This window comes from Eubalaena glacialis, chromosome X (assembly GCF_028564815.1).
Source record: "Eubalaena glacialis isolate mEubGla1 chromosome X, mEubGla1.1.hap2.+ XY, whole genome shotgun sequence".
NCBI lineage: Eukaryota > Metazoa > Chordata > Mammalia > Artiodactyla > Balaenidae > Eubalaena > Eubalaena glacialis.
The window spans coordinates 6,190,702-6,197,400 of record NC_083736.1 but is presented as its reverse complement, the minus strand read 5'-3'; the positions used below and the strand labels follow the sequence as shown (position 1 = coordinate 6,197,400).

At 42.0% G+C, this 6,699-nt stretch overlaps 1 long non-coding RNA gene across 1 annotated transcript in view; it reads right to left on the bottom strand.

Annotated features, from left to right (window-relative positions):
• Positions 1 to 6,512: 6,512 nt before the first annotated feature.
• The window catches only part of LOC133082242 (uncharacterized), a 150,579-nt gene continuing 150,392 nt past the window's right edge, over positions 6,513 to 6,699 (bottom strand). Inside the window, exon 4 of the long non-coding RNA XR_009698928.1 lies at positions 6,513 to 6,563. This is a non-coding gene — a long non-coding RNA (uncharacterized LOC133082242). The remainder of the gene's footprint in view (positions 6,564 to 6,699) is intronic.

The window sequence follows — 6,699 nt, the reverse complement described above, 5'->3', positions numbered from 1 at the left end:
ACCATTCTCATCAATGTGTTTACTAATGTTATCATAGGCTGATCCTTGGATTTCTGGCATGTAACACTGTCATGATATGCTCTTTATTGTTAAGTATAGATAGGTTCATTCCTTCCTGTATTCATTCATTCATTCAACCTGTATTTGACCATTTCAAACTAATATATGTACTACAATGTAATGAACGGAACGGAACGGAATGCAGTTCCAGGGTGTGCAAGGATTACACAGAGTAATACAATGGGGTGGTGTGTGACTACCTTAGTCACGGAACCCAGGGCACCATCTCTCTGAAAAGGTGACAATTTCAGCAGATGAGTGATGAGGAAGATCCAACTTCAACCGAATATGAGCTCTGTGAGTGGGGAATGGGTTTGGCCTCTTCAATGTACAAAAGGAATGCCAGTTTGGCGGTGGATTGATGACTGGTATTGAATTTGCTGTAAAACTAATGAATCTTTGGAAGGCCCCTTCTCTTCTAAGGCCCTGCGCCTGAATTCAGATTTTTTAGTTTTATATTCTTTTTAAAAATAATTTAAGCTTTACGTCTCACAACATCTTTATCTGTGTCTGCTAATGACAGAAGGATAATGATAAAAGATGTGGTCTGATCAACTTCTGGCCAAGTTACGCTAAGAAGTACAGACTTTCCTTTAGGGATAATGGAAGACTTATAAACAAGGGAGTAGCTTGACCTGATATACATAATCTACGTACGTATATATGTTATATATTATACTATATATATTAGACTTTGTTTTTAGAGGAGTTTTAGGTTCACAGCAAAATGGAGAGGAAGGCACAGAGAGTTTCCATACGTCCCCTGCCCCCCACATATGCACAGCCTCTCCCACTGTCCACACCCCCCTCCAAGGGGTACATCTGCTACAACCGATGAACCCGTACGGACACATCACCATCACCCGAATCCATAGTTTACATTAGGGTTCACCCTTAGTGTTGTACAGTCTACAGGTGTGGACAAATGCACAGTGACATGTATCCACCATTACAGCATCATACAGAATCATTTCACTGCCCTGAAATGCCTCTGTGCTCCACCTGGTCACCTCCCCCTCCTTCCCAATTTATAGTTTCAAAACATCATTCTGCTTCTTGGGCAGATAATGTACTAGACAAAGGGAACACTGGAAAAAAGGAAACGAGTTTCTATGAGGCACGATTTTGTTTGGCTCTTTGCATTAATATTTTAAAAATGAAACTAATCTAACTTTGGTCAGATTTGGCACTTGTAATATCTTCCAAAAGGCCTTTGCTCCAAAACAAGTCTGTATCTATGTAAAATCTTTGGCATTACGGTATCCAAGAGACTATTTTAATCTCCTTTTTATTGTTTAGCTATCAGCAGACCAAAACAATGCAGACAATGGTTATGGCTCAAGTAACTTCTCAGGAGGTGGAAGAATCAAACTACAGATAGGCCATGGTCACCAAAGAAAGCAGACCATCTTCTACAGCTGTGTTCTTATGGCCGTGAAGGAGAGCTATGTTGGGGCCTCACACAGCCCTTCCTTCTCTAGATGTGGCTCTTTTGTGTGTTCTCATGACACCTATGTATGCTTCCTGTAGCACAATAACATGCTTATACACACACACACAGAGTCAACTCTCATTATTCGTGGTAGTAGTGTTCCATACATCACCACAAATACGGAATCAGCAAATACTGAACCATTGCTCCTAGAGGAAATACAGGGTTACGTGCCTATAAGCCTCTGGTCACATTGTCATCCACTGCCCATATATAACTTTGTTTTATGTGTGTTTTACGTGTGTTTCTGTTTAAAGACACCTTATTGAATATATACTGCGGATACACTAACGTTGAACGCACGTCCATCAGCACTATTATAAGTCAACCCTGAATGAAGCTTTTCCAACACCTATTTTCTCCATAAGACAGGTCACAAACTTCTTACGCTGAGGAACGCTACCTCAGTACGTCAGCACCACACCCAAGGTCGTTTTAGGCAGCAAAATCATCAACCAAAAGGACAAAAATGCAAACAACGTTTTGGACCATGTAAAGGACACCTGTTTATAGTAGGAGAGCTGAAAAAGGCAGAGCACTGACCTCAGCTAGGGACATGGGCGGCACTGAACTAAACATTTTTACCACTGTGCACATCCATGGATAACTGCAAACATGCTGCAAGTATTGATTTGGGTTGCAAATAATTTAAGTAAGACCGCCTGCAAATACAGAATCTACAAAAAATGAGACTCAACTATGTATCTCTTCTGCAACAGACTGTGAGCTTTTGGAGGGCAGGACGTAGACACGACCCATCCTTGTTCCAATGAAAACAGCATCGTGTCCAACCCTGGCTAATCCACAGACTATTGTTTTCAAACTTTAAAAAATTACAGCATTCTTTTTTTTTTTTAACCTGAAACCCCAGTAAAATAGGTACACTTGATAAAAGTGGGCTTTCTCTGCTTGACTTTTGTCCTTCTCCTTGCCCTTTTGGGAGGGTGACATGAATTGAACAAGCCATTATTACAAGCAGGCACCAACACTCTAGAAATCATGCTTTTCAGATTCTAGAATCTTAGCTCAGTGTGGTTTTTCCTTACCCAAAGCCGACTCACTCCTCAAGTGCAATTCCAGTGAAAGACCATGATACTTCCTCTCCCAGAAAACGAGAGATGAAACACCACGTATGATGCCTAGCTACGTGCCATTCCTGAGCTGTTTGCAGTGTGAAAATGTCTAATATACAACAGCTGGCACCCCCAGAATGAATAGTTCACCACAAACTGTAAGTTGTCCAGTCGGGATTTCAAATGTCCCTTTTCCCATCGGGAATTAATTCATTCCAGCCTCCTGGAAGTAATTAATCTCTGCTCTGTGTGGAGTCCTGTTACAGAGATGTGAGTCCCCAAGATCAGTTAAGACGCATGATTTAAAGGGAACGGCACAAAAACCTGCCACTGACATAACCACCTATGTAGGAGGACTTCTGGAGCTCTTTCAACGCATTTTTGCCTTATAACTCAGCCCTGTGTGAAGTTTTAGGAGGACGGTGCTTAAACACTTGAGGTTTGATCATGTAAAATGAAGCAAAATTAGACCTTAATCTATTTCAACACCAACACAATGAAGTTTTCAGCAGACTTCGTCCCTGGTTCTGGCAGAGGATCGGGGTGACACAGCTGACGGTTTACATGTCTGCCAGCTCTGCTTTTCTTTGCCTACAACGGCTGTGTTAGGAAGTGTTCCCACAGATCCGACGGCTCCAGAAGCTGTCTGTGGGCACATGGCCCCTTTCACAAGGCCAACGTTCTGGAAGATACACCGACATAAAAACGAGACTCCAGGAGAGACGATGGCCAAACTGTTTCCTTGTCCCATTACCTGGAAACCCACATGAGGAAGCATCTAGAGTTTCCTGGAGTGAAATTCCAGGAATCAGTGTGTATTAGTGATATGTCCCCAAGGTGGCTGTTCAGAGGGAGGGAGGACCAAGCACACTGACGGGGGGAAGGATGGGAGGGTTAGAAGATCCAGGCTGTGAGGAGGGCAGGGCTACGCTCCAAACCATTACTGTCGGTTCGGATCGGAGCCCTCGGTGTGAGCAGGGAACCTGGCTGCCATCTGAGACCTGGGACTAGAGCCAGTTTGATGGGCCACTGCAGACCCTCAGGCACCTGTAACGAGACCAGTTCCAAATCCCAGCTACGGTAGCACAGGGCTGTGAAAATGCCCCTGGGCACAATCAGGATCCAGGCATCAAGGTCAGGCTGACCTCCCTGCTGAGACTGAGCTGCAGAGTAGGTGAAGCTGCTCAGGTCAAAGGACGCAGACGTATACTGCGTGTGTGGTTCACTCCTTCCCCAGGCGTGCGTTATTTTCCTTTATTGCCCATCCAGGGGAAATAAACCGACTTTCTGGAAGAGCACCTAGATAGTTCCTATCCAGACTCAGAATAAACGCTGTTTGATCTAGAAGGATTCTAACACTCACACAATAACCCAGGACTGCTGTATTTTTGGCATTGCTGCAGTGCATTTGGACGAAGATACAGTCTTACGAAGAATAAACACTGATGAGATGCTTGCCCACTCTGTATGCATCATCATTTCAGCCTCAGTTGGCAATAAAATTTTCACGGAGCAAAAAATCATTACGTACACTAAAAATGTCAGTCCAGAAACAGGACAATTAGGATCTTTCGTACTCTTCATTCACTCTCTAGTCTTAGGCAATTCATGGTGGCAGAAGAGTGTGTAAGACATTCACCGTATCAATTTTTTTCTCTTTCAAATTCAACTAAGCTTACCATTTAACATGGCTAGAAGGAACAAAAGTAGAACTATAAACTTTGTTTTTAAGAACTGTAGTTTTTACAATTCAAGTTTGTTTTCATTTCTAAATGAGACCTAAAAATCCTTGCATTGAAGAACCCTAAATTGTCCAACATTTAAATAGATGCCTAAGTCTCTAGCATTGTAGATTATCTTAAAAAATGCTCTATCTTGAAAACAATAGATTAACTGCAATTTTTTTTATTTCTTGTTTTGTTTTGTATTTTGTCAATCTCAAAGGTTAGACCATGGCTAATTTTGCCAGAAAAGCATGTTGTGCTAATAAATCTCTAGATAAATCTGTCTTTGTTCTTGTCAGGAAGCAAAAAGAGCTATCACACATACTTAAGCGTTCTAAAATGTGTTTCAGGAGGTCAAATTCATTCTGAGCTGTGATTTTTCTTCGATGATACAAATTTTCCTTTGCTATTTTAACAGGATAGCAGTTAGTAACAGAAAATGGTATAGAGAGGGTTTTTTTCAATTTTTAAAGGATTTGGTTAACTGACTTTGATTAAAATAATTTACTTCAATCAAGTGATAAACACACATGAATTAAATCTACACAGAAGAAAAGCCAATGAAAACTGCAAAGCTTAAGACAAAGAAATTAAAATCTAATAAAACATTTTAAACTGTTTCTCCTGTATTAAGTAGGTTGGAAGAGAAAACATGATGTGATGGGAAGAAACTCAGCTGGAAATGGAGCTGGAAAACTGAGACCTCAGTCCCCAGGGTAACATCATTGAGTTCGGCCACCTCAGAGCTTCACTGCCTACATCTCTGTGATTAAGGAACTGGCTTAGATGACTTGGTCTTGACACAGAAATCTTCACTTACCTCCTTCTGACCTCAGTTCAAGTGTCACTCTCAGGAAAAATGACTCGCTGATCCCCAAGTCTACATGAGTTACTCCTTCATGTCAGGTAACAGATACGTAACTCACATTTTAAAAATCCTCTGCTTAACATTTGTCTTTACCAAGAGAATACACATTCCATGAGGGAGGAAATAGGAAGTTTGTTTGGAATTCTGTTTTGTTTCACTAGTTTTTCCCCAGTGTTTAACCCAATCCTTGGCACATGGTAGTTAGTTAACAAATATTCATTGTAGGACTTCCCTGGTGGCACAGTGGTGAAGAATCCACCTGCCAATGCAGGGGATACGGGTTCAAGCCCTGGTCCCAGAAGATCCCACATGCCGCAGAGCAAGTAAGCCCGTGCGCCACAACTACTGAGCCTGCGCTCTACAGCCCATGAGCCACAACTACTGGGCCCTCGTTCCTACAGCCTGTGCTCCGTAACAAGAGAAGCCACCACAATGAGAAGCCCGTGCACCACACTGAAGAGTAGCCCCCGCTAGCCACAACTAGAGAAAGCCCGTGTGCAGCAACGAAGACCCAACGCAGCGAAAAATAAATAAATAAAATAAATTTTTAAAAAAATTCATTGTAAAAGGGATAAGTGAATTAATGAACACGAACTGTTTGAAACAGCCCTTCCCTTTTCATGTTGAGGAAACAATTTATGCAACATTTTTCCAGATAATCAACCACATATTTTTTTAGTCCCTTTTTGGAGAGCTACCTATGTACCCATTATTTTGAGATACCAAGAACCCTCAGCATTTAGCTTCTTAAATTTAGACGTACATATACTTTTTTATAAGGAACATATTCCCATTGTGTTATTTATAATTGGAAACGCCAAAAGGGAGGAGCAAGACTTTTTTATCTCAGACTGTTGTGTTTTCTTTTTCTTTTCCCAGCCTTGAAACACTATGGGACCATACCTGGTGGGAAGGTGAACACAATTTACACTCTCTCTCATTTTCCCAGTTGGTAATATTAGTGTTTATATCGACAACCCATGCTGTCTACCTCACAGGCTATGTTTGCCAGAATGATAAAGATAATGATGAGGAACCTTTTTTTTTTTTTGAAAGCACCATATGTAACAGTTATTGACTGAATGTGTCTCCAGCCACCCTCCATTTGTATGCTGACACCCTAACCCCCATGTGATGCTGTTAGGTCCTTTGGGAGGTGATGAGGTCACGAGGGTGTCACGCTCATCATGGGATTAGTGCCCGTAAAAGACACCCCAGAGAGCCCCCTCATACCGTCTACCATGTGAGGACACAGTAAGAAGACGGCCATCTATGAACCAGGAAGCGCGTACTCACCAGACACCGAATCTGCTGGCACCTTGATCCTGGACTTCCAGCTTCCAGAACTGTGAGAAAGAAACGTGTGTTGTTTATAAGCCACCCAGAGTGCGGTATTCTATTGTACAGCCTGAACAGACTAAGACAATAACATGGTATTACCATTCAGAATACCGTAGCCGTTGCATATACTCTTTGGACTGA